Here is a 27,766-nt window from a genome sequence, read left to right as displayed (position 1 = left end):
CCCCTCCCCCTGGCCAGGCTGACTGAACCCCACCCATGCACGATGCACAAATTCATTCACCGGGCCTCTAATATATATATACACACTGAGCCAGATGGTATGTGGGCTTCTCTTCTCAGATCCGGTGCTCTGAGGTGGGCAATTTGGCCTGAAGTCAAGATGCAATGCTCCTTATGGGGAACCCTTAGAGCTGAGCTATCCCTCTGAGATCTCGCCACCACCCATGCAAGTGGGGCCAGCCCTTTTCACATCTCTGTGCTTCCTGCCTGTCTCGATGTGGCTTCTTTGTAAATACATGTTTATGAGACCTCTCTTCAGGGAGCCTTTAGTTGGTTTATTCAGGTTGATCGTTCTATATTTTAATTGTAATAGCAGTTTGGTCCTGGGAGGAGATAAGTGTAGCTTCCCCCAATCCACCACCATCTTTGATCTTCTCTAAAAATTCAGGAAATTATTAAGCATCTCCTGGGTGCCAGACATTTACTACATATAATCACAACAGGTCTCCCAACAGCTCCTCTGCATGGATAGGTGGGTTGATGGATGGAAAGCACATGGGATTTTGAATCAAATGGGTCATGGACCAAAGCCTGGCTACATCTCTCACTGGCTTCTGCTCCATGCATCCCTTTGTATTTCAAAGCAGTTCATGGCATCACTTCGAGCATCATCAAATCATTAAGCAAGTGGAATGCCCCACTATTTCATGATGTCCCTATCTTTCCCAGTGGTTTGCAAAGTGTGTTCTGGGGCACCCTCTGCCAGAAGCCAGTTCCAGCATGTCATATTATAAGAGTTTTATCAAAAGGTTGATGAAACTTGGGGGCTCAACATGGGCTGAGTCACATATGTAATTACCTGTTGGAACGGCTGAAAAGGCACTTCCCCAAACCTGAATAGGATGATTGTTTACTGCCAGACAGCTCAAAGCATCTTAATCTACATGTTATTGCCTCCTGTTGGCCAAACACCTGCACAGCTGTAGGCTATTTCCCAATCTGACAATGCTTCTGCACCCTACCCTTTGAAGTGTATTATCTCCACCTTGCCTTAGGACAAATTGTGTTAATAAAAAGCAGGGGTCCTGAGACAAGTGGAATGAAGAACTAAGAACTTAGAACTTTAGTTCTTTTAGCTGAAGCTCCTCTGACCCCCAATGCCTTTAAAAATTATCTTTCATCTTTGGACTCTTATTTAACCTACGCACAGCCTTTCTCCAGATTGCTGAATCCTTCTTAATGCTAGGACAAGAACCCCGGCACCCTCTAGTTTTCTGAGGTGGCTATGAGCTAAGGGGAGCCTGTTTTCCTTCCACTCTAGAATTCAAGTAGAGCAGCCCCTTCTTATATGCCATAAACATGCACATCTTTCATGAGATTTCAGTTGATAAAAAGAGGTAAGATGCTATAAAATGATATCCAAATATGATCTAAACCTTTCATTTTCTATGTGATGAAATCGTCCCAGATAGATGCACTTACTCCCCCTAAAGTGTCACTGGGGATTGTAAATCATAATTGTAACCATGACTTGGTTTAAATGTAACTGCAAGCCTGACTGTCTTTTCCACAATATACGTCACTCATTTATTCAACCATTTAACACAAAGTCATTGGGCACCTATTCTGTCCTGGACCCAAATCTCATACCTCATTCCAGTTGCTGGGGATATAGAGATGAACCAGACAGGCATGTTTCCTATGCTCTTAGAACAGACAGCAGATGATTTGGGAGATGTAGCTAAGTGAAGTGCAAGTTCTGACAGTGGTGACAGTGGTGATGGTAGGCATTCCAGGAAACTGCAGATGTTAGCTGCAAATGAGAATGGACACAACACAGTGAGAAAACATTTGCTTCTGTCAGAATAAAAATAGTTTGGTTAAGGCCCCAACTCCTACTCCACATTTCCTCTCACTGTCTAGGTGTGCAAAGCCTCGCCTGCAATCCAGCTCTTGGGAGCCCATGCTAATACATGTGGCGTGCGCGTTTTATTGCTGGGTAAGCCGGATCTGATTTTGATGAACCCCACTGACATGTGTGTTTTATTGCTCAGTAATCCAGGATTGGGTTTTTATCAGCCTCGCTGCCCAATATCCATTTATTGTGCTCCAGCTTCTGCCTGACTCTTTCTTGCGAGTGGATGGAAGTTTATGCTTGAATGAAACTGCAGTAAATTAAACTGGAAAACACACATACACGTAGACACACAGGACAAAGCACTTCACTCTGTGGGATGGCTCCCGGGAGCAGAGGGATCTGGGGAGACTCTGACATGCCTTGCAGGGGGAGGGATAATAGGAATATGGGGGTAAGAGAGAGAAGGACGAAAGGGCTGCTCATTGGAACTGCAGTTGGGCGAGTCGCTGGCACGACTGTTTGGGGGCTCTGGAAGCAGGGATTTTTATAGAAATAAGAAACAGTCGCTTTCTGTGCTTTCCTAAGTCAAATTGGAGATGTCTGCTTTTTAATTTTTTTTTATTCTATAATGACCTAAGTTATGATCAGTAACCACTGGGCTCATCTTCTGAGATTCACTGTTGCTGACTGCCAAAGGACATCCTATCTAATAAAAGAGTAATATGCAAATTAACCATCACTCTGCTACACCCACAAGCCACGCCCACCAGCCAATCAGGAGCAAATATGCAAATAAACCCAACCAAGATGGCTACAGCCACAGAGAGCAGGAGTGAGGCTTGGGTTTCCCCAGCAATGGAGGAAGCCAAGCTTTCTGCTTGCCCTTGCCGGCCTAGGCCTCCACTCAAGGCTACAAAGTTTCAATGATAGAAGATACATAAACCCAAACAGAAATGGTGGCAGCCATGGAGCTGGAAAGAGCAGGAGGCTAGGGTTGCTCCCGGTGATGGAGGAAGCCAAGCTTTCCATACACTCTGGCTGGCCCAGGCCTCGATTAAGGCTACAAAGTTTCAATTATAGAAGATACATAAGTCCCAATAGAAATGGCTGCCACCACCGAGCAAGCAGAAGGCTTGGCTCTGCTCCAGGCTACAAAGTTTCAATTGTAGAAGATAAATAAACCCCAGATACCAGGGCCTCTGCTTGGGTCACCAAGGGGCATGGCCGGCTGCAAACCACCACAGACCCCTCGCCCAGGCCACCCCACGCCCCAAGGGAACCCCCACCCTGATCTGGGACACCCTTCAGGGCAAACCAGCTGGCCCCCACCCGAGCACCAGGCCTCTATCCTATCTAATAAAAGAGTAATATGCAGATTGACCATCACTCCAACACACAAGATGGCTGCCCCCATGTGGTCAAAGATCCTGCCCCCATGTGGACACAAGATGGCCACCACAAGATGGCCAGCAGGGGAGGGCAGTTGGGAGGGACCAGGCCTGCAAGGGAGGGCAGTTGGGAGGAACCAGGCCTGCAAGGGAGGGCAGTTGGGGGCGATCAAGCCTGCAGGGGAGGGCAGTTAAGGGTGACCAAGCTGGCAGAGGAGGGAAGTTGGGGGCAACCAGGCCTGTAGGGAAAGGCAGTTGGGAGGGATCCAGGCCTTCAGGGGAGAGCAGTTGGGGGGGATCAGGCCTGCAGGGGAGGGCAGTTAGGGGTGACCAGGCCTGCAGGGGAGGGCAGTTGGGGGGGACCCAGGCCTGCAGGGGAGAGCAGTTAGGGGGGACAAGGCCTGCAGGGGAGGGCAGTCAGGGGTGACCAGGCCTGCAGGGGAGGGCAGTTAGGGGTGACCAGGCCTGCAGGGGAGGGCAGTTAGGGGAAAACAGGCTGGCAGGGGAGCAGTTAGGCATCAATCAGGCTGTCAGGGGAGTGGTTAGGGGTTGATCAGGCTGGCAGGCAGAAGCGGTTAGGGTCAATCAGGAAGGCAAGCAGGCAAGCAGTTGGGAGCCAGCAGTCCTGGATTATGAGAGGGATGTCCGACTGCCCATTTAGGCCCGATCCCATTGGGATCAGGCTTAAACGGGCAGTCGGACATTCCTCGAGGGGTCCCAGATTGGAGAGGGTGCAGGCTGGGCACCCCTGTGCACGAATTTCATGCACCGGGCCTCTAGTAGTATTATAACTCAGGAAGCACTCATTAAGACCTACTGTGCATAGTTGCCTGGTGAAAAGTGAAGGAGAAAAAAGAGGCAATTTCCTCTGCTGAACTCCTCTCTGGAATACGTGCCATCCCTAGATTAAAATGATTCTGAGGGGTGGGAGCTACAGAGGGCTGGTTGGTGCAGCTCATCCTCGGTAAGGTGTGCAGGGAGGTGGCTGTGCAGGGAAGTGGCTGTGCACTTGCCCTTCCCCTCACAGCCCCAGCCCATCCTGCCTACTCTGGAGCTTCTGCCCCAGGTTTATCTGATCTCCCACCTGGACACAGCCACTGAACCGTGGCCACACTTTACTCATGTCTTGCTGTATTTGGTTCTCAACTACAAGTGAGCTAACTAAACTGCAAGTGACTGAAGCCGGGAAGTCTTCACACCCCTAACTGTTATCCTGTAGGCATGAGGGGTTCTGGAGCTCAAACAATAGCACCTGGGCTCTGTCTTTTTTCGTTGCTTTCACTTTCAGAAAAGCTTTTCTCTATGGGTGGACCTGGCAGCTTCAGGTTGATATCTTCTCAGCTCAGCAGCTTCATGAAAAAGAACACTTCTCTTTTCCAAAAAGATCTGGGGGTTGAATCCCACTGGACCAACGTGAGTCACATGCCCATTCCTGAATCAATCGATATGGCCAGAAGAATGGAATACTCTGATTGGACAAACCTATGATGGGCTCCACCCTGCAGCTGGAGAGTGGTGTCAATCACTCGCAAGCCACATCAAGTCATGGTGGATTATGGGTGGTTCTGCAAAGTAAAACTCAGGCGCTGTTATCCAAAGAAAGGGGAAATAGATCCTAGAGGGTAAAACAGTCAATGCTCACCTCTCTGTCTGATAACACATTCCACGTCCCACCTGTGTTATGATTATTTCTGCTTATCTTCCTCCCAGATAAATGCTTCTTCAGGCCAGAACCCACTGCTGTTTCAATGCCTCCTGCCCGACCCAGGTGGGTGGGGGACGGGGTGGGGTGGGGTGGGGGAAGGGGATGGCTTTCACATGGCAGGTGCCCGGTAAACATCGTTAATGAAATACTAAGTATCCACGCTCTCCCTTGCTTTGCTCGGTGTAATGACTGTGAGGGTCCCTATGTGGAGGGGAAGGCCCGTTTCAGCACCCTTCCCAACAAACACATCTCCACCGAACAGGCAGGGCCGTCAGAGAGTGCACAGTTCCTGGTTTTATGGTTAACAAATGAAATTGAACAAAATGAATGAATGTGTCAAAATTTCTGAGGCTTTGATGACTCAGACCCATTGGGTAACTGTTTCCTTAGAATGAAACAGATTTATTTTTCTATTGTTTATAACTGTAAGCCATTGAGTAGAGAGGCAGGCTGAGGCTCCCTGGGGGACAGTATACTGAGGGGGGATAAAAAAGGCTTTCCAGGCACCACAGAGGTTAATTAAAAGTCAGGTGCAGAATTCAAGAAAGTTTTGCATATGGAGAGCTGGACTCAGCTTTGGATAGCCGGAATCAGGTGGCAACGTCTTGGTGGAAGGAAGGGCATCTGTTTCGTCAGGGGATTAACCAGTAGATTAAAGAGAAAACTCAAGCCTGTCTGGGGATAGCTCTTCAATTCAAACAGTGGGTTAACTACCGAAGAGTTGAGCTTGTCAAAAATGTGTATTTCTGATTGTCACCCTAAGAAATTGAATTAAAAGCATATTTCTGGGCTCACTTTTGAGATTTGGATTCACTATGCCCATGGGGCAGGATGCAGAAATGGTGTTTGAAAAGTGCCCTGGTAAAATCAGGTGGGAAACCTCTGTGTGGGCTCACCTGCTGCAGCAGTGCATGATGGGTAAAAGTGGAACCTCTGAACTTGGCAGGTGGGGTGAGAATTTCAGCTTGGCCCCTCAGTGGCCAGGAAACCTTGGGTAGTGACAGTCTTCAATTCTCGGATGCTCAGAAAATCATGAAGATGAACATAGTTCTTACCTCGCAGGGTTGTATGAGGATGAAGAGGTAACGTATGGACAGCCCACGGCAGAGTGCCTGGCGTGGCCCACAAGGCCAGAGGTGTATCTCACTTTATGCAAACTGCTCTAGAAGAGAGATCAACAGTCACATCTTTATAACGACAAGAATTTAGAGTGCTCACTATATGCTAGACCCAGTTCTCAGTGTTATCCCAAATGTCCAACTGTTAACCCATTTTATTCTTACAGTAGTCCCATGAGGTATGGGCTATTATTATTCCCATTAGAGGCCCAGTGCACGACATTCGTGCACTCAGTGAGGAGGGTGGGTCCCTCAGTCTGGCCTGCGCCCTTTCGCAGTCGGGGAGCCCTTGGGGGATGTCCGTCAGTTGGACATCCTTGACGCTGCCGCAGAGGATGTGACGCTGCCACTGCACTCGCCAGCCGTCAGCCTGGCTTGTGGCTGAGCAGAGCTCCTCCACTGGGAATGTACTGACCACCAGGAGGCAGCTCCTGCATTGAGTGTCTGCCCCCTGCTGGCTAGTGTGCATCATAGCGACCGGTCTTCGCCATTTGATCGATTTGCATATTAGCCTTTTATTATAGAGGATTATATAGACGAGGAAACAGGCCTAGAGAAATTAAGCAGCTCCTTCCTTTGCAGATGAGTTCTCCATAGGAGCCATGTGAGTGGCGCCCAGGGAGAATGCCACTGATTTAGAATTGGGTGGGAGCACAGTTCTTGGGGGTGGACTTACTGTGTGAAATAAATCCAACTTCACTGCCTGTGTAGGCAGGCACTTGCGGCTGCACTCCCAGCTCCTCACAGCCTTGGGCATGGCATTTGTGAAGAGGCTTGGCTATTCTGTGCAGTCGTAGCTATATAGCCGGTGACTTAGAGATGCCTTGCCTGGGGGTCTTGCACCTAATGGGTCAGGTGAGGTTCTCTTCCCTCCTCAGTTCCCACTCCAGGCACCACTTGGGATGTCCTGCCTGAGACCCCATGCATGTAATCTGTCCTGAGGTGGCAGCCCCGTCAGAGGAGCACGGCCCGCTGGTTTGCAGGCTGCACTCCTGGGTTGGAGGGGATGGAGTCTTACACCTGATGCCCTTTTCCTGGTCCGAGGGGGACCCCGGAGTCAAAACACTCCTGGGATGGCAGCACCCAGTCTCCCAGGCCACAGCCCTGTGCTGCAGCCCGCCCTGCGGAAAAGTGTCTGCTTCCTTGGCCTCAGCTACGGACGCATGTGATGAACAGCTTGCCTCCTGCATCCTTTCTGGTCCTACCACCCGCAGCTGGGCCTCCTGTCCTCCCTTGACTCAGGCCGTTTTTGAGGAGGAAAGGCAGTTCCCAGGCCAGACTACGGGGTGGTGTCTCCCCTCTCCTGCTGCCCTCTACGCAGGCCAGGGTCAGAGATGCCACCGTTTCGCTCACTCCTTTGGGCTTGACGGCCAGCTTTGATCTTCTGTTCATGTCCTTCTTATTACTTATTAGGTTTCTTGTAAATCTCAGAAAGATTGCACGGCTGTGGCAACTAGACAGCGATGCAGTGTTTAGAGACATCAACAATCTCTCCCCTCGCTCCTTCCAAGTTTCCCTCCAATGCCGGCTGTTTTATAGCTTGCCACAAATTTTCCCAAGCTCATAAAACACGCACAAATACGTATATTTATTCTTCAAAAACTTTTTGTGTAACTTGAATCATATTCTGTACATTATTCTGTAGCTTGCTTTTTTATTTCACTCATCACGCCAGAAGTTCCTGCTGACATATGATTAGATCAACTCTAGTTTGGATTTCCAGGATGATTTCAATGATTCTACAGCAAGTTGTCATTCAGGGTGTGTTGAAGGTGTTTGCCTGTGGGTGCTCAACCCCTCGAATGATGCCATAAACATGCCCACGTCTCTGTACAATAGATTAGCCTACACTGAGATTGCCACATCAAAGGCTGCATTACAATAGCTATTTCCAGATTAATTCCCAAAGAGCAATGCAAGCTTCCAACAGGAATGTGGGAATGCCTATTTTTCCATATACACGCCAGCGCCGGGTCCTATGTTTCTTACATTCTTATTCTGACTGATGAAAAGTGGTATCTTGCTGTTGCTTTGCTATGCGTTGCTCTGAGTAAGAATGAATTTGTGCACCTTTTCATACAGTTCATTGTATTCTGGCCCTCAAAAATCTCTCTTAACATGCAGTCATTTTGGAAGGTGTAATGTCTAATGCCTTGTCACCATTACTTGAGCCCAGAGAGAGGCCTGACCAGAGGAAACTGCAGGAGGAAGCAGGGATTTCAGTAAAAAAGCCACCTGTGTTCAAAGTCCGGCAGGGACCAGGACTTTGGCTTTGCAGTACGTTAACTTTGGTGGAGACCCCAGGAAGGGTGCGCAGGAGCTCTCTGCATTACACCTTGCAGTGCGCAGTTACCTCAAGGTAAGATGTGTAACTGAAGACTGTGTTAGGATATAGCTCTGTCTTGTTTAGTGGTGCTGTCATTACTTTAAAAATTATGTGTTTAACGCACATTTAGCGATGCTGTTTAGGGCCATTTCTTTGGCTAAGCCTTCCTGACACTGGCCTGTCATTTAGTAGATACTCCCGGGTGGCACTCTAGTCTTCAGGGACTGCAATCGAGGTTTCTTTTGTTGAAGAGGCGGAGGGAATATGGTAAGAATGATCCTATCACCTGAACTGTCACTTCCCAGATTTGGGTAGGGTATGATTTGGGTAGACCTATAGCATGTGCCTGATACATCATGATGGAGAGAAAAGTTCACTCACTTACAAGGCATTTATACCATGTCCAAGTGTGCCAGATACGGATTAACACTGAGGGTACCACGCTGAATAAGACGCGCCCGTGGACCTCACATTCCTGGGAGAAGGGCTCACTTAACACATCTGGTTCACAGTGGAACAGGCTCCTTTGAGGTAGAGCACTTCCTGTTTCCTCGACCTGGAGTACCTTCCCTGGTGCCTGCAGGGCCTGTTCCCACCTGGAGCACCTTCCCTGGTGCCTGCAGGGCCTGTTCCCACCTGGAGCACCTTCCCTGGTGCCTGCAGGGCCTGTTCCCACCTGGAATTCTTCCCTGGTGCCTGCAGGGCCTGTTCCCACCTGGAGCACCTTCCCTGGTGCCTGCAGGGCCTGTTCCCACCTGGAATTCTTCCCTGGTGCCTGCAGGGCCTGTTCCCACCTGGAGCACCTTCCCTGGTGCCTGCAGGGCCTGTTCCCACCTGGAATTCTTCCCTGGTGCCTGCAGGGCCTGTTCCCACCTGGAACCCTTCCCTGGTGCCTGCAGGGCCTGTTCCCACCTGGAACCCTTCCCTGGTGCCTGCAGGGCCTGTTCCCACCTGGAGCACCTTCCCAGGTGCCTGCGGGACCTATTCCCACCTCAAGCACCTTCCTAGGTGCCTGCAGGGCCTGTTCCCACCTGGAGCACCTTCCTAGGTGCCTGCAGGGCCGTTTCCCACCTGGAGCACCTTCCTAGGTGCCTGCAGGGCCTGTTCCCACCTGGAACCCTTCCTGAGTGCTTGCATGGGGTATTCCCTACCTCCTTAAAATATTGGCTCCAATACTGGCCCCTCCCCACCAGGACCCCTCATTCCCTGTTTTACATGTGTTTTGTATTACATGTCACCTCAATCATCCTATATAATAAAAGGCTAATATGCAAATTGTCCCCTTGGGAGTTTGACTGCCAGACTGGGAGTTTGATTGCTTGCTATGACATGCGCTGACCATGAGGGGGTGATACGGAATATGGCGGGCGACCAGCAGCAGAGGCAGGGTACTGAGGAGCAAGGGAAGGAGGAGGTGGGGAGGTGGGGAACCTGATCTGCCCTGATCGCCAGCCAGGCCTAGGGACATTACCCATGCACAAATTTCATGCACCAGGCCTCTAGTAGTATATACTTTTAGTTACTTTTATTTCTTATTGTCTATGTCCTGCTGCTGGAGTGAAGCTTCCTAAGGCCAAGGATCATCTGTTTTACCAGAAGATCAGTCCCAAACACCCAGAGGGGGCACGGAACTGGAAACAATACATCTTGCTGAATTCATGAGAAATGCAGTTCTTAGTAGATATGTGAAAATTTAAAAACATTGATCCTTAGGATTTCTAAATCTCTGCTGAACTTAATCTTGAATTTCATTCTGCTTCTGTGGGAGCTTTCTCTGCTTTTGTTCAACAATAGACCAATGGACTCCGTAAGGGGAGGTGGAAGGTTGTCCATCTCACTTACAGCTGTGGGGTCACTTAAAGGACGGGCTGACTGCAGCTGTCGCCTCCCTTCTCAGCAGCGGGACCCTTACTGAGGACATGGGCCACGTGTGCCGCAAACAGAGCTCAGTAGCAGTGCCCTCCTGTGTGGTGATGGGAAGGAGTGACTTCCTTTGTGAAGGAAGGGCTCCTGGCCTCCGGCCCTGGAGGAAGCAGGGCAGCTCGGCTTCTCAGATTCAGGAGACCTGAGGTCAACCCCACTTTCAGGTCCTTCCTAGGGGGTTCCTGCCCCACTCAACATCTCTGAACAGCCCCCAGGGGTTCATGCGGTTGAGATGGTCAGCGAGGTTGGGGCACAGAACCTGGTGCAGTCACCACTCAGTTGGCAGCAGCCGTGAGATATTGTCGCTGTTGGTTGACAGCACCTTTCTTCTGAAACCGGAATGAAAACACGGAGCTGCAAAGTCTCCTGGAGGGCAACGTGGGCCCACCCTCTGCATTTGCCCAGATTTATTTTCTCTTATTTTTGACCAGAAGAGGGTACCTTTGTCCCTGAGCTTATTCCGGTGGAAAACCCTTGCTTTTCTCTCAGGCTGCAACCGGATGGTTCTCCATCCTGCAGTGTGAGTGGAATTGCGAATGCGGGTACATTATCTTTATTCTCAAAAAAGGTCGTGTTGAGAGAGATGCCCTTTCGGGACACATCGAGTCCTGATGCCGCCTTTAGTTAACCTCTCCCTTGATCTGATTCTGTAAACAATTTCCGAGCCGTCTTCTAATGATGTGCTGTGTAAATACCCTCCAGGTGGGGGGCCGATGTTCGCATCCCTGAGCTCAGAGGCTGAGCACGATCCTCCCAGCATTGGGCTTGGAGTCCCTGGCACAGTTAGGGAGACACCCTGGCATCGGGTGACCCAGCCGTTCCCACCTGTGAGGTGGGGGCGAGCCAAGGCAGAGCTTGAAGAGAAATCCCAGCATTACCCTTCATTTACTCATCTATCTAACAAGCTTCCATCCAGTAACCAATGTCACGAGGCCTTTCGCCGCGTACTGGGACACAGTGAGGTGGTGGTAGAAGTAAAAAGAGCCACATGTTTACTTTTTAACTGAACGGCTATGTGGGGCCAGGTGCTCTGCCAGGGACTTCATGGCCCAGATGCTGAGAATGGTTTGATTTTGCAGCAGTCGGTTCTGCTGAGAACATGTCTCACCCAAGAGTATTGAGTCCTCAAGTTGGGGAAGGGGGAAGGGGGCGGGGAGGTCTGAGGACTGCCATGCTGACCCACAGGGTGAGCGAGAAGCCCAGTGAGAATTCGGGATGTCACACCCTTTTCTCTGGAAGGTAAGAAAGAGTGATGTGACCTTATCTCTGTAAGCCAGCCATGGGGGAGTGGTCCCTAGCGCAGGAGTGCTGGGTGATCACTCGGTAAACAGAGGGCCAATGTCTGTTCTTGTGCTGCTCACAGGGAGAGCAGATCCTTCTGTAACATGGTCCCCGCCTGGCTACGGTTTTGGTGAGAGCACTTCTCAGGGACTTAGGGAGACAGTCGGCTGCTGGTGAGAAAGTTAGAACAGGAGCTCCCACATTGTCTTGCCTTTGGACCCAGCACCATCTCCCCTCGTTTGGGCTTCTTCACTCAGGGTGGCTCCAGGAGAGCAGGAGCCTGGCGCTGGCCTTTCTACAAGACTGGGCTCCACAGTGGGCAGGAGGCAGGAGGGCGGGCACCTGGGAGAGGGCCCCACAGTGGGCAGGAGGCAGGAGGCAGGAGGGCGGGCACCTGGGAGAGGGCCCCACAGTGGGCAGGAGGCAGGAGGCAGGAGGGCAGGCACCTGGGAGAGGGCCCCACAGTGGGCAGGAGGCAGGAGGCAGGAGGGCGGGCACCTGGGAGAGGGCCCCACAGTGGGCAGGAGGCAGGAGGCAGGAGGCAGGAGGGCGGGCACCTGGGAGAGGGCCCCACAGTGGGCAGGAGGCAGGAGGCAGGAGGGCGGGCACCTGGGAGAGGGCCCCACAGTGGGCAGGAGGCAGGAGGCAGGAGGGCGGCACCTGGGAGAGGGCCCCACAGTGGGCAGGAGGCAGGAGGCAGGAGGCAGGAGGCAGGAGGGCGGGCACCTGGGAGAGGGCATTTCCCTCCTGTTGGGAAGAGTGTGGCTTCCCAGGAGTGCAGGGAGGTCCTGAGCTGGGCTTAGAGGAGGGCCCCAGGAAGGGAGCACTGGGCTTTAAGGGGAGGATGGGGTGAGGAGAGGAGTAGTCACGTGGAGATGCTTTCTGAAAGCCAGTCCTGAGGCTCCTCACAGCATGGTCCAGGGGAGCAGGAGGTTTAACCTAAGTTACATCTCACACTGAGCTGCTCTGTGAGGTCTGGGCCTTCCATTCACTCTCAGACCGCTCAGGCCGGCTGCAGGCCACGCTGTGGAGGGCTGGGTAGGGCACAACAACCCAGATGCGGTTCTAGGCATCAGAGGCCCAACATTTTAGCGAAGGAAACAAAGAATAAACAAACATATAAATAAATAAACAATATATATTGCGGTAAGTTATAGGAAGGAAATAAAGCAAGCGATGGGTGGTGTTAATGAGGTGTTTGTGACCAACTGTTGAAGAGGAGCCATTGCACCGAGATGGAACTGATGAGAAGGAACAGGGGGCAGAGGATGGGGCAGTGGGGAGGAGGAGGAAGAGGAGGGGGACAACACTGAGGAAGAGGAGGAGGAGGAGGAGAGAGGAGGGGGCAGCAGGGAGGAGGGGGAGGAGGAGGAGGAGGAGCAGCAGCAGCTTCGGGAAGGAGGAGGAGGAGCTGCAGGAAGGAGGAGGAGGAGGAGGGGAGAGGAGGAAGGGCCGTGGGAAGGAGGAGGGGGAGGAGGAGGGGCTGTGGGAAGGAGGAGGAGGAACTGTGGGGAGGAAGAGGAGGAGGGGAGAGGAGGAGGAGCTGTGGGAAGGAGGAGGAGGGGGGCAATACAGAGGAAGAGGAGGAGGAGGAGGAGGAGGAGAAAGGGAGAGGAGGGGGCAGCAGGGAGGAGGGGGAGCAGGTCCAGGACACAAACTCTTGCTTCAGAGCAGCGATTCCTGCCCTGGCTGAAGCTGGGACCTCCTGGGAGCCTTAGGATTTCCTGGTCCCTTGCTTGTCTGCAGTAGATGTGACCTCATTAGTCTGGGGTTGGCCTGAAATATGATGTATGTTAAAGCTCCCCAGGGACTCTGAAGTGTGGCCAGGGGTGGGGACCCCTGCCTTAGGGGAAGAGAAGGGAGCTGTATGGCTGGAACGTAGTGGGGGGTCCCAGAGGAGAGGGCAAAAGAGGTGACTTCAGGTCACGCACAGCCTTGGAGGGCATTCTGAGGAGTTTGCGTTTAGTGAGTAAAATGCATTTATTCATTTCCACTGTAGCAGTGCGTGTGTGTGTGTGTGTGTGTGTGTGTGTGAGAGAGAGAGAGAGAGAGAGAGAGAGAGAGAGAGAGAGAGAGATGGGGCCTCAACTTCTGTTTTCTTTCCCAGGTTTTACCGCAGGCTCTGGCCCACTTGCCCCCGCGCTCTCCTTCCCTCGCTTACTAATTACACTGGCCTGTCCTTCTCTTCCAGCTGCAGGGAGCAGACAGGGCGGAGCCCTCCACATGCACCGTGTGGCTGATTCCACAGCGGGCTCACCTGTTCCCACTTTCCAGATGAGGCCCTGAGGTGGTGGGAGATGGAGTCCTTGCTCAGGGTCACGCGACTGTCCGTAGGGGCTGGGGAGGGAACCTTAGAACCTGAGTCTTAATCATGAGGAAACGCTGCTCTCTGCATGGACACGGTTCCAGGGCAGGCTCACTCCTGAGACCTCTCACAGCATCCCGTCCTATGGGAGGCTAACGCTGAGACGTTAACCACTGGATCGCCCCTTACTTCTCTTCTGTCCTCCACCTTAGTTCTCGAAATTAAAGGAGAGGGAGAGAGAGAGAGGGAGAGAGAAAGAGAGAGAGAGAGAGAGAGAGTTAGTTTTGTGCTTAATGCTGAAGGGTAACAACGTGCTGGTCCTGGCTTTTGTGCTCACAGAGCTGACTTTGTGGAGGAGGGGCTTGGCATGGCCAGATGGGGAAGGTCTCGGCGCCAGGGGTGTGGCGGGTGCACGTGCCCTACCCTGGGCTGGGACCTGCAGGGGAGAGGCAGCCCCAGCACCTTGTTCTCAGTACAGCATCAGTTTGGAGGCCGAGTCCTCAGAAAGGTCTGGGGGTCTGGCTGCGAAGTTGGGAAAGAAACAGCCTTTTCAGGACACCCCCCACCCCATTCCAGTGTGCACAGCGGTAAGGAAGACAGGGCCTCTGGGTGTGAACAGGAAGGTGAAGCTGACAGTTGCGGGTGGCGCGGGCTGGTGGACGAACCAGAGGCACTGGCTCCGGAGAATCTCCAGCAGCCAATTGCCCCAGACGCTCCCCCATGTAACCCCCAGAACTTAGACAGGCTCCTGGGCACCTGCCATGAGGGAGGAGTAGAAGCTCACAGTAGAAACACAGGTGAGTGTGTAGGAAATGAGCCTGTTTCTGTAACAGTCCGGAGACTACTGTTTCCCTGGGCGGACCCAGCCAGGCTTTGGGACAGGCCTGCGCCCCTCCCGGCCCTGCCCTGCCTCACTCCGGGCTCTGCACAGACCTGCCTGCTTCCCAGGCCCCCGCCCCTCTCAGCGCCCTGCATAATTGGAATGATGCGCAGGGGAAATTAAAAAGGTCATTAATCACTGCGGAGCTGTAGGCAGCTCTCTGGGACCTATTCTTCATGATGATTAATGGCGTGCGGCTCCTCCCCACTCCCCGATTCATTTTCCTGCCACTGTTCACTCACTGGCCCTGCTGTGTCCTTTCCCTCCCTGTCCCAGGCCCAGGCTCCCAGGATGACTGCCTCAGAGAAGGCCTTTCCTGGCTGCCTTCCTGCCCCTGCGCTGGGGAAGACCCAGCTGAGCCCCTGGGCCCACGCACAAGGGCTCTGCCCCTGGCTCTGTCCTCTGCCCCTGGTGAGCCCAGGCAGGTCGCTTCATCTGTAGTAAGCTCAGCCTCCCTGCTCTTGGCCAGCACCAGGGACCACGGCAGTGGCGATGGGACAATGAACAGTTACTGAGAGGCAGTGCCAGCACATTACAGGGAGCATTTCTCCCAGCATGACAGCAGCAACAGGCACATGTGATGAGCCCGTGTTACAAAGAGAACATAGAGAGGAAGAGTAACCCACTCAGGGTCCCACAGCTGGTAAATGCAAGGACGACCCACAGCCAGTCCCACTGAGTGCTGAGCCCGCGCCCTTCTGGGACCTGGCACAGCTGGGCTCAGCTGCCCTTGCTCAGGAGCGAGAGGCCCCTGAGCGCCTTCTCCGCCCTCCGTCCCACCTCCAGGCAGGTCCTGCCCTTCGCTGCAGGATGAGCGAGGCCAGGTCATGCTTGAACAGCCTCCCCTTCTCCTTTGTTTGCCAATTAGCCTCCCGTCCGGCTGCCGCTGTGTAAGATGCTTAAGATAAGCCGCTCCTCTGCCCAGTGATGCAGAGCCCGGGTCTCGACCGGCCGGGCGGAGGCGCTTGATTTTCCTGAGATAACTACATCCTGGGGGATTCAAGTGAATTTATAAGGAGCGAGGAGCTTCTGTAAAGAAGGCACGGGGAAGCTGCCCGAGGCGGGCAGAAACGAAGGAACTTACCCCAGCAAATGCAAAACCTTGGAGGCGTGGGAACCGCCACAAGACGAAGACAGGTTGTGGTCCCACCATGGCCTCACTGGGTCACCTGGCAGCTCACTCAGCTCTGGGCAGGCCTCTGTACAATCGCAGCGGGAGAGGAGTCTGAAGGTCGGAGGGCAGGGCCGAGGTGCTGGGTGTCAGGGGAGAGGGCCTGCGAGAGGAAGGGCTTTGGCTCCCGGCCTCATCAGGACACCCTTCCTCGGAGGGACCAGATTGCAGGCACTGGGCACCCCAGTGGGTTCCCAGGAGCCCGGCGGGGTCGTGGTATGAGGATGAACATATGATAATTAAAGGTATTAGGTAACTTCTATTAAACAGCTGTGTGCCAATCTTGACCATCACCTTATGAAATAGCTACAAACTAATGTCCATTTCACAGGTGAGGAGACCAGGGCGGAGGGGTGAGATCAGGTACCTGGGAACACAGGGGTGACTGGCACAGCTGGGTCCGGACCCAGTCTTTCCTGGAGTCACAGCTCTTGGTCCCCATAATTGGCTGAGATTTGTCACAGTGTCATGGACCCAGTATCTGGTGGCCCGGGGCGTCCTGGGTACCTGAGTGTATAGGGCTTTCTCCATACCCATAGCCTGCTGTCTGCCTCAGGTTACCTGCTTAGACTACCTGGCCACCTGAGCACCCAGGACCCGCTACATAATATGTGAGGTTCCGTGAGAGATGAAAATGGAGGGTCCGTGTTTAAAATTATGACACATTTTAAGATAGTGGCGGCAGAACATCTAACCAAGCATGGGACCCTTCTCACTTGACTCCACAGGCCTGTGAGTCCTGAAACAGTCCCTGGCCCCACAAGTTCTCCTGACTCCCACACGCATCACCTTGTCTTCCCAAAGGCAGGCCTTTGTTCCCTGTACCTCCAGTTACTCTCTGGGGCTTTCTGCGATGGACGAGCTGGGCCCCTGCCTCCCTCAGTGGGCCCCACACCTCTGGCCCCAGCTGGTTGCTGTGAGCTCATCTTGGCGTTTGCCAGGTGCAAAGGAAGGCTGAAGAATGCCTGCTGCTCATGGGCCAGCACAGTGGTCGGGAAACTCATTAGTCAACAGAGCGGCAAACCGCGGCTCGCGAGCTGCAGTTTGCCGATCGCTGGGCCAACAGAATAAATGACTCGCCCTTCACTCCCGTGACTCCCTGGGCCTTGGGTACAAAGAGACTTGGCTTGGCTGGGACAAAGCCTGGAGCACCACTCCTAACCCACCAGAAAGGAATGTTCTGGAACCCAGGCAAGTGCTCAAAGGCCTCCTCTAATTAGCCAGCTGGTGGCTAACGAGGGATTTCACCAAGCAGAGCTTCTGCTGGCTGGTGCGTAATTACCATGGAAACCCTCATGCTGCGCTCAGCCACTTCCCCCAGCAGCTTCCCAGGGGAGCAGACACAATGGCATCTGGGCTATTGACATTGTTTGTGGGAGAAATAAATGGACAATTAGAAGCAAGGCAGGTTGAATCCTTGTTGGAGTAAAGTTTTACCTACATCCATCCTGGGGCTTAATTGATGCTGTTGTCCCCGCCAGAGAGGAAATCATTGGGAGGTGATGAATTCAGGTTGAATGAATCCTCTTTTGCTAAACTCAAGGGCAGGAAAACTGCCTAATTAGGAGCCAGATTTTTCTGCCTTTTAGAGGCAGCTGCTGGGCGGGCCAGGGGATATGAAGACTTTTATTTCCTTCTTTGTTTTTATACTCAAATATTTATCCTACCCACCAGTCAGGGGAAAACTCATGTCACACTACAAGTGGGATCCAAAAATGTAAACTTGTAACATGCAGAGTCCCCTTCTTGTGAAGGTGACTTAGTGAGGACAGGTGGGGTTTGAGAGCTGTATTAGTCAGGACAGGCTAGGCTTTGCAGGAGTAACAAATAAGCCCCAACATTTCAATTGGCTTAATGCCATGAAGGTCACTGAATGGGTCATGTGAAGTTCAGCTGTGGTCAGGCAGCTTTTTATGTCATATGACTATGCCACCTGGAGCAGCTGGCCTATGTTGCAGCAGGGGTGGGCGGGAAGGTGTGTTTGGAGAAAATGCCACAGTGATTCTCAATGGCCACAGGCAGGAGGGACACATCCTGCGTCTCCTTGCAGTGTATTGGCCATGAGGCCCTGGCCTGAGCACACATGAGGCTGGGAAAAGCAGGGAGAACATGGAATTTTGGCAGCACCAAACAATCATGACGCCATATTGCATTGAGAGAAATGCCAACACATACACACAAATAAATCCATTTACTTAGGATTGAGAAATAAAAACCTCTGGTTTTTGCTTCAAAGCTAAAAAAAGAAAGAGAGAAAGAGAAAGAAAAGAAAGGGAAAGAAAAAGAAAGAAAGAAAGAAAAAGAAAATGTCAAAACGTAACCCTTTGGAGACTGAGTAGGGACTGACGGGTGCCTGAGTGCACGTTGCCTTCTGCCACGCTGCTTGATTCACACTCAAGGTTACACTACAGAGTGAGACCCCCTCCCTGGAGAACCTTCCCCAGGGCCTGGGTTAGTGTGTGCGGTTTCCCACCTGCACTTTCGGGCCAGAACTGTGTCCACAGCACTCCCTTCAGACTGGCTAGTTCTGGGGGGACAGCAACCAAAGGGTTGTGAAAAGGGGGACAGAGTCCAGAAAGGCCTCACAAAGATGAACACATCACAGCAGAATTCTGAAGGTGAAGGATGCACTCATTCATTCACTCGTTGATCCACTCACTCATTCAGCACTGTGTTCCTGGACAGGGGCTGTGGGACTAGGCAGGGCCACCTCTGCCGTAAGACTGTGTGCCCAGCAGGGGGAAGGCACAGGGCAGAGGACACAGGAAATGTCGTCAGAGATGCACACGGCTGCACAGGGTGTGGAGTGGAGAAAGGAAAACCCATGAGCCAGAGGTGCCCAAGAGAGCCCAGAATGTGGAATTTGACCTAAACCTTGAAGATGGATGTTAATATGTGTCAGTGTTAACTTTAGGGCTATATTAGAAATATTTTGTTGCATAAGGCATGCATGTTTGTGGTGAAAAATGTGAAAAATACAGATAAAGCAAATTCAACAAAAGAAAATTACTAACAACAAATAATATTTTGATATCTATGCATCTCTCTGCCTATGTACCTACCTAGCTCTCTGTAAAACAGGGCTGCTTTATGGACACTGTTTTATAATGTACTTTTTATTTTATAATATAGCGATCAATTCTGTGTCAATACAGACAGATGTGTATAATTATTTTAAACAGATGATTCACATTCTGTTCTGTGACTATACCTTACTTTCTTTAATCACCCTCTATTGTTAGGTTCTATATTTCTTGCACGTTTCTGTCATTTAAAATGCCGCTGTGATTAAGATCTTTGTGCGATGGTTTCCTCAGGAAGAACAGAATGTTTTCAGCAGGCAGGGAGTGGAGGCTGGAGATGAGGGATGTTCTCGGCAGAAGAGTCAGAGAATGCAAAGGCCAAGTCAGGGACACGGCAGTTACTGTGTGCTGGCGCTGCGCCCTGAGCTTTCCCATACACCCACATGTGGCCTTCCTAAGAGGAGCTTGGGCCTGTTCCCATGTTACTAAAGAGGTCACTGAAGCACAGACAGATTAACTTACCTGCTCAGGGTCACACAGTATGTAGCTGAGTCAATGGTGGATCTCAGTTTGTGGGACCCCAAAGCTCAGGCTCCGTTCACTTCACTGTACGTGTAGGAAGGTTGTCATGCTGGGCACCTATATCTATAAAACCCTAATATGCAAATAGACCGAACAGTGGAACAACCAAACAACCGGTCGCTATGATGTGCGCTGACCACCAGGGGGCGCATGCAGAACATGCGGTCATTGGGTGCAGCAGGATGGTGGAGCAGGTGAGTGAGGGTGCCAGATCAAGGCAGGGCACCGGTCACTATCATTGGGGTGAGCCTCTGGTGGTTACTGAAAATTCTTTGCTTCTGTATGCCGGGGTCCTGCCGGGTGCTCGCACCTGATGCTGGCACCCAGTGCTGGCCCTAATAGCTTGGCACCATCAGTGGGTGCAAGCAATGGCTGCCAGCCCCGATCACCCCTCAGGGCTTCTCCACCTCCCCCTGCTCCTGAGGGGTGATTGGGGCAGCAGCTGCCGCTCACACCCACTGACTGCACCAGCCCTATTTGCACCCGCTGCTGGTGCCGGCCCCAATCACTCCGTGCAGTCAGTGGGTGCAAGTGGGACAGCGCCATCAGCATATGGGAGTGGCAGTGGCGGGAGTGAGGCTGCTGGTAGACAGGGGGTCGGGGGCCTTGGTGGGAGGGGCTGGGCAAGGGCCCAGAGGATGGGCTGAGACCTGCCCCTATGCCCACAGCAGCCTCTTGGCCCACAGTTCCTTTCAAGGGGCACGAATTCGTGCACTGGCTGCTAGTTTGGTTATAATGTTCCTGTTTCTGCCCGGATACCTTTACTTCAGGAAACATGTGGAAAGAGGCTCATGGAGGCTCTTGTGTCTGCAGGCTGCCACGTTGAGCCTTCATTCCCTCCTCCTCAGGAGGGGCAATGTCTGCACAACTTCTTGCTTGGAAATATATTGTTTTGAACTTGGCAACCTGTAATCTGGGTTGCCATGGTTACCAGAGAGTCCTGGGGAATGATGAACACAAAGGATGGGCTTAAAACACAATCCAGTGCGTCCCCTCCAATCTCCCCCCAAGCTGGTGACAGTCTTTGACATGCCTCGTGTACCTAGGGGACCCCACACAGCAGCATCCACACACACCCAGGCCAACAAGGCACCCCCGTGTTTTCCATGTGTAATAACTACTGGTACTTATTGGGCACAGTGGGAAAGCCCTTTCTGTGGATTATTTAATTCTCCCCAAACTGGACATGCTATATGCTACTATCATTCCCATTTTACAGGTGAGGCCACAGAGACACCATGGAGTTCAAGGACACGCTCCCATGTCACTCAGCTAGCAGAGCAGTCTGGCCCAGGGCCAGTGTGCGGACAGCCCAGCCTGGCTAGGGCCAGTCTTCACAAGTCACAGAAAACAGCAACTCTTGGCATCTGTTGGCACCGAGCTCCTAAAGGTGCCTAGCAGGGATGTGTGGGCTCCTTGGAGGGCACAGGCTTCAGGTGAGAAGTTGTGGGGCCCTGCAGGGATGTCCTGGCACAACAGCAAACAGGGAGTCCACTCTCAAATGTCCTGGGCATCCAGCCATTGAGCCTGAGGCCATAGTGAAACCTGGCAGGGCGTGCAGGATGGCAGGCTTTGAAGTGTCATTTTTCTCCTGCAGAATTTGCCTTGTCCTTTTTCAATGTTAAGGGCCTTAACCAGACCCAAGGCTGAGTGCAGGAGGCCCCGAGAACTGTCCTGGCAGCAGCCTAGTGTGTCAAGGCCCTGCCCCCTTGCAGCTTAGAGCAGGCCGGGGGCCGGGGCGGGGTGGTGTTTGCACTATGAGCATGAGTGATCAGTGTAGCGGACGGCAGCCAGCTGCTATTAGATGTACTATTAGGGGTCATCTACACTAATAAAAGAGAAATATGCAAATTGACCATACCTCCTTGACACCCACCAGCCAATCAGGAGTGAGTATGCAAATTAGCCCAACAAAGATGGTGGGTTAATTTGCATATGCAGGCACCTGCTATGAAGGGAGAGCGGGGGCGGGGGGCGGGGTGGAGAAGACTGAAGGCTCCAAGAAAAACCCATGCCGGCAGCCAGGGGAAGGAAGGCCTATTGCACGAATCTTCATGCAACGGGCCTCTAGTGCAATATAAATGGCCAAAAAGTTCAGGAATTGACTTAAAAAGAGAGATTATGGGACTCAGGAGAAGAGCACAGCAATGTCCCACTCTGCTGAACACCGGTGCGAGTGACGTCAGACAGCTGTTACCCAGCGTTAGATCCTGCAGCTGCCACTTGCTAGCTGTGTGGCCCTGGGAGAATCACTCAGCTTCACTGTGCCGCTGTTTCCTCCTCTATAAAATAGAGGGTGAGGATTAAAGGACTTAATACATGAAAAGTACTTCAGGCAGTGCCTGGTGCATTAGAAGTTTCCAGTGGCTGTAAGTGTTACTGCCGCGTGCATGTAATTCTGTATCTAAATGTGTTTGTTGAGGAGGTATTGTAGACTCAGGGGTTTCCTCACCCCTCATGAATGTTACGCTTTTCCTCAACAGGTTTGCCACCAGAACACAGGTGTCATGAAACCACCGCTAAATCTAAGCCAAACAGGAAAAGAAAGATTCGTGACAACATTGGCCGTGGACATGTGGATGCCTGCAAGCCCACCATTACTGGTGTCTGATGCACAAATGCGTTGAGACGAGAAAAGAACCATTGAAAAGTGTGAGAAGGAGGCTTCTGAGATGGCAAAAGCCCTTTCAGGTATGCCTGGGTCTCGGATAAACTGAATGCTGAATGCGAGCGTGGGATCATCACTGATGCCTCCTGAGGAAATTCCAGACCAGCTAATGTTATGTGACATTGATGCCCCAGGACACAGAGATTCATCAAACACGTGGTTCCAGGCCGTCCCAGGCTGCTTCGCGGGTGCTGGTGAGTTTGCAGCTGGCATTGCAAGGAGGGGCAGGCCTGCCAGCATGCCCTCGGGCCCCCACACCGGGTGTGAGACAGCTGCTGGCTGGTGTTATGAATTCCAGGGAGCCGCCTACGGCCAGGAGAGAGAGGAGGAGATTGTTAAAGATGTCAGCGCCTACACTGAGAAAACTGGTGACAACCCCAACACTACAGCATTTGTGTCAATTTCTGGTTGGAAGGGGGACAACATGTTGGAACCAAGTGCTATCGCCTTGGTTCAAGGATGGAAAGTTGCCCATAAAGACGGCAGTGCCAGTGGTACCATGCTGCTTGAAGCTCTGGGTGCATCCTGCCACCAACTCGTCCAACCGACAAGCCCCTGCGTCTTGCCCCCCGCCCCCAGGATGCCTACAGAATGGGTGGTGTAGGTGCTGTCCCTGTGGGCCCAGTGGAGACAGGTGCTCTCAAGCCCGCACAGTGGCAACGTTTGCTCCAGTCAACATCACAACTGAAGTAAAGTCTGTTGAAATGACCAAAGATCTGTCACAGGAGTTTGAAACCCATTAAATCAAAATTTAAAGAGGAAAAAGAAAATCTCCTAAGTTACTATGATCAGGCTTTATCTTCGTGCCCAAAGTGGTGTGGCGTCGTCAGTAAGGGCCAGAGAAGGGTTGTTAATTACAAGAGTTCTCATGGCTTTCTTGGGCGGTGGGGAGCACTCCCCAGGCCCTGCCCCGGGGCTGTGGACCTTCTGTCCTCTGTGGGGTCACAGGGGTTCCCGGGTCCAACAGCAGACTCAGCCCTGGGCCCGGCAGGTGGGCTTTATTCCAGGCAGCCCTCAGCACACCCAACACGCTGCGAGGCCATCATCCTGCTATTTGGAGATGGAGAGACAGAAATGCATAAGGGTCACCTGATGGGCTCAAGGTCCTCCACGTGGCACCGTGACACCGGCAAAGCTGTGAGGTGCAGGTGTGTGCCTGGCCCCGGGACCATCGCAGGAATGGAGGCCAGGTGCAGCAGGTGACCAGAAGCCAGGGCCATTCTGAGGCATCTGCTCGTGGGCAGCGGGGAGCGGTGGCCATTGCTGGCTGGGTTTCGGTTGCACCCCCATTCTTTCAGTAACACGACTTCCAAAAGTAATCGGTCAACACAGTGCCCGGTTGTCTAATTCTCTCCCATCTCTCTGAGTTTGACTAACCAGCCTCCTCGTTCCCCAATGATCAGAGTTGCCCGAGTTATTTAAATGCTGCTCTCTATTTAGCTGGGAAGGCTCCACAGGGGGACGGTGTTCCATAACATTGCCACTAACCCACTTGCTTGTCTTAATTGTCTAACTTCCGCAACTGAATTAGGAAAGAAGGGAGGAGCGCCTGGGAGCTGGAGACAGTGGGGTGTGTTACCTCGAGGTGACTTCCATCGCTGAGCGCTGACCGTGCACCGGGTAAGTGCTTCGCCCTCATTGCCGTTCTGTGCTCCCAGTGGGTGGCGGCCGTTGTTTCCATTTTGCAGATGAAGAGACGAGTCCGCAGGGTGAAGTGCTTTACCAAGGTCGCAGGGTGAGCAGTTGTGAACATGGACACGGACAGAGCCTCTGCCTGGCGCTCGCTTGGTGTGGGAGAATGTCACCACCTGGCACTCGGGTCCAACGCAGCTCTGCTCTGGGCGTTCTTCCTCTTTCAACGTGGAAATGCAGTAGTTCAGCAGCCCCTTCCCTTCATCTGTCTCCTTCTCCTTGAAAAGGTTACCGGTATGGCGCCCAGGACAGGAAACAACTAGACTCTGCGCCGATCCAGGGTGGCAACTGGTTATCACCCAGGTTGATGCCGGCCACATCTAGGATCAATAAACAGGGGGTGGGGGCTGACTGTGACTTAGAGTGCCTGCCAGGGGCACAGATGACACATCTGAATCCCTGCTCAGTCTTTGTCCACACATCCACATTATTTTCAAAAACGCAAATAAATGAAATAAACACGTATGTGTATGCCCTGTGGACATGTGTTACTTTTGCTTGCCTAGAATTTATTCTCCTTCTTCTGATAAAATCACTTAACCACACCATCACCACAGCAAACAATGTAACACACACACCTCACACCTCACACCACTGCTTTCCCATGGGGCACTATCCGTTTTCTGCTCTAAGCCCCAGTGGCCCCTGCAAAGTAACAGACCAGGTCTGAGTAATCAGTTATCAAAGCTTCTCACCTCAGCCACCGTGACTGGTTCAGTGATAGCACACTTGACTCAAAACAGGCCAATGAGACTTGAGCCTAAGATGCCCCCCTCTGCCCCATGGCTTACCTGATAGACTGCAAGACTGCAGCTGCTAGTGGCCCTTTATGTCACCAGTTGAGGAGCCCTTGGTGCCAGCTGGGGAAAAGCAGAGTTGTCCATGGAGGGAACCATGTCCTGAAGAAGTCACTTTAGCCTCTGATCCTAGTCTAGCTCGTCTAGAGCTAATCTCCCCTGGAGCTAATCTAGTACAGAGCTAGTCCTGCCTGGAGCTAATCTAGTCCAGAGCTAATCTCCCCCAGAGCTAATCTAGTCCAGAGCTAATCTTCCCTGGAGCTAATTTAGTCCAAAACTAGTCCTGCCTGGAGCTAATCTAGCCCAGAGCTAATCTCCCCTGGAGCTAATCTAGTCCAGAGCTAATCTCGCCTGGAGCTAATCTAGTCCAGAGCTAATCTCCCCTGGAGCTAATCTAGTCCAGAGCTAATCTCCCCTGGAGCTAATCTAGTCCAGAGCTAGCTCTATCACAGGAAGCTCTAATTTGGTGAGCCTATATGTTTTGTTTAAGATAGTTTGAGTTGCATTTCTGACACTTGAAACAAAAGCATAATTAATGACTTACTTTGTTTAAAAAATATTTGGTGATTTCCCTTGTGTTTGTGTTCCCTTAAAATTCGTATGTTAAAAACTAACACCAAGGTGATATGTTAAGGGGTGAGCCTTCGGGAGGAGATTAGGGCCTGAGGGTGGAGCCCCCGCGAATGTGATCGGTGCCCTTATAAAGGGACCCAGAGTTCCCTTGTCCTCATTCCAACATGTGAGGACACGCCACGAAGGCACATCTGCATCCAGGGTGAGAGCCTCACAGACCAGCCATGCTGACCCCTGGCCTTGGACTTGCTCATAAGACCCCGTCTGTGACTCTCAGTCACAGCAGCTCCAATAGACCAAGAGACCCCGTCATTCATATTTCCTTTTTATCTGCACTGTTCACCACACTCAAGGGCATGTGGGCCTTATGCTATTTGTAGCAAAGGCTTTGTCATCCTCAGCACACGCTGACCTCTGCTTTCATCCCTGCCACGTTACCCCACACATCAGCAAGGCCTGTCTTCCCTGTTTAAGGCACCACCTGCCTCAGCCCTCCGAACCGGTTATCATCATCACTGGATATTCCCACACACAGCCCTGGAAGTGCACGCATAGTGCCATGGTCTCTACTTAATAAAGCAAAAGAAGCTCACCCAGTGAGGCACCCTGTCCTGTGCTCCTGACCTGCAGCAACCCATGAGGTGCTGTGCTCACCCCTTCACTGGTGGGGCCATTGAGGTGCCGATGGGTGAGCAGTCTCCCGGGTCACACACTCGGTTTCAGTGCCAAGCTCCCAGCGTCAGGCTGCCTGCCCAGGTGACCAGCCTCACCTGCCTCCTGCCCCGTGCCCCATCTGCACCGGACATGCTGCTGTTTGCTGCTCTCGGGGCTACAACGGGTTAAGAGACTTTGCAAGTCTTACATGGAGAGAAAGGCTGAGAGCACCGCGTGGTGATGGGGCTTGTTTTGAGGGGAGGAAACCCCTGTCTTGGTGTCAGGTGCCATGTAAAAACGTGTTTTATTCCACATAAATTAGTCCGTGTGTTCACCCCGTGCCGGAGACGGCCCTGAGGCCGGGCTTGACATTAACGTAGCCACGAAGATGGCTCATTAGCACAGCCAGCCGCCTGCATTCCCCTTTGTCTCTTTTTCCAGAGCAGAGCGGGACACGGGGGCTAATTGGGAGGCAGACAGCACAGCAAATGTGAACGAGCTTCCCCAGCACTCCTCTCTAGAGGCATCTGCACGAGCGGAGGGACAGTCGAGGGCAGCGGCTGCGGCCACAGAGGCTGAGATGCATGCGCCTGGAAGCAGGGACTCGGGTGTATTCCAGGATCCTGGCGCACGGAGTTCAGAGAATCTGAGTAACAGAGCTGCTGGGTCACAGCTGCCCAGAATATGGGTTCCCGCCATGTACACTCCCAGAGTCCTGGGAACACAGCGAAGTGGCCTCCACACGTGCCCGCAGTGGACCTCCACACTCGGCTGTCTCCCTCCTCCCGCCGCCCCGCCCCCTTGTCTGCCAGGTTCATTCCATCATCATTCAGGTCTCAGCTGAGCCACTCCCAGGGCCTTTCTTTCCATTGTCACTGTCAGGGGCTGTGACATGGCAGCCGAGCCCCTCACCTCATGTCATCATTCTCTCCACTGAAGTGCGACGCCACCCTCCCCAGGACCGCAAGGCCTTTCAGTGGGAGGGCCTGTTTGTTCACCACCCCATGCCCACAGTGGGTACTTGTCTGGCCCCGAGGGGCCCTCAGTGGAAGGAAGGGGTGGGGTGGATAAAAGAGCTCAGACTCATTGGCTCTGGGGGCTGAAAGGAGCCTTAGCGTCACCTTGCTCAACGCCTTCGCTTAAGTCCCCCACAAAGCCCCTGGCCAGCAGCTGTGCAGCCTGGGCCTGAACCCCCAGGGAGGGACCTGTCCCACTGCCGACAGGCCCACCCAGTGCGCGGCCTGGGGCGGGCAGGCGTGGAAGGAGGCAGTGCAGACACTCAGATGAGAGATGAGAGTGGGAGACAGAGCAGGGGAGAATAGATGAATTGGGTGTATGTAAAGTGTTTTCCAGAAAATAAGACATCCTCCGAAAATAAGACCTACTTACAGGTTTCCTTCTGAGTGAAATATAAGGCATCCCCCCGAAAATAAGGCTCCCAGGTTCTGTCTCAGAATGAAAATTAATTTACCGTAAACTGGTTGCTAGGGCCGCCCCGACTGGCGTCTAGCAACCAGTGACGTTAAGCGGAGTCCTGACGTCACTGCTGTGTGGAGGCGGAGCGGAGGTCGTAGTGAGCAGTGAGCGTGGGGCGGGAGAGAGGAGGAGACTTTCGCAGATGCGTGTAGAAGAACAGGAGGATTAGAGCGGACAGGACACGGTGAAGGTGGTGAGTGCTGGTCTGTCTCTGGTGACACTACCTGATGCTTGCAACTGCCTTCATGATGACTGAAGGTTCTCAGTCAGTGGCAGACCCTGCTCCAGCCCAGATCCAGGACCCAGCAAGCCCATTGACACTCCCCAGGCAGGCCCCAGGGGGTAAA

This window comes from Plecotus auritus (genome assembly GCF_963455305.1).
Source record: "Plecotus auritus genome assembly, chromosome: 7".
Classification (NCBI taxonomy): domain Eukaryota; kingdom Metazoa; phylum Chordata; class Mammalia; order Chiroptera; family Vespertilionidae; genus Plecotus; species Plecotus auritus.
This window is presented reverse-complemented; position numbering follows the sequence as displayed.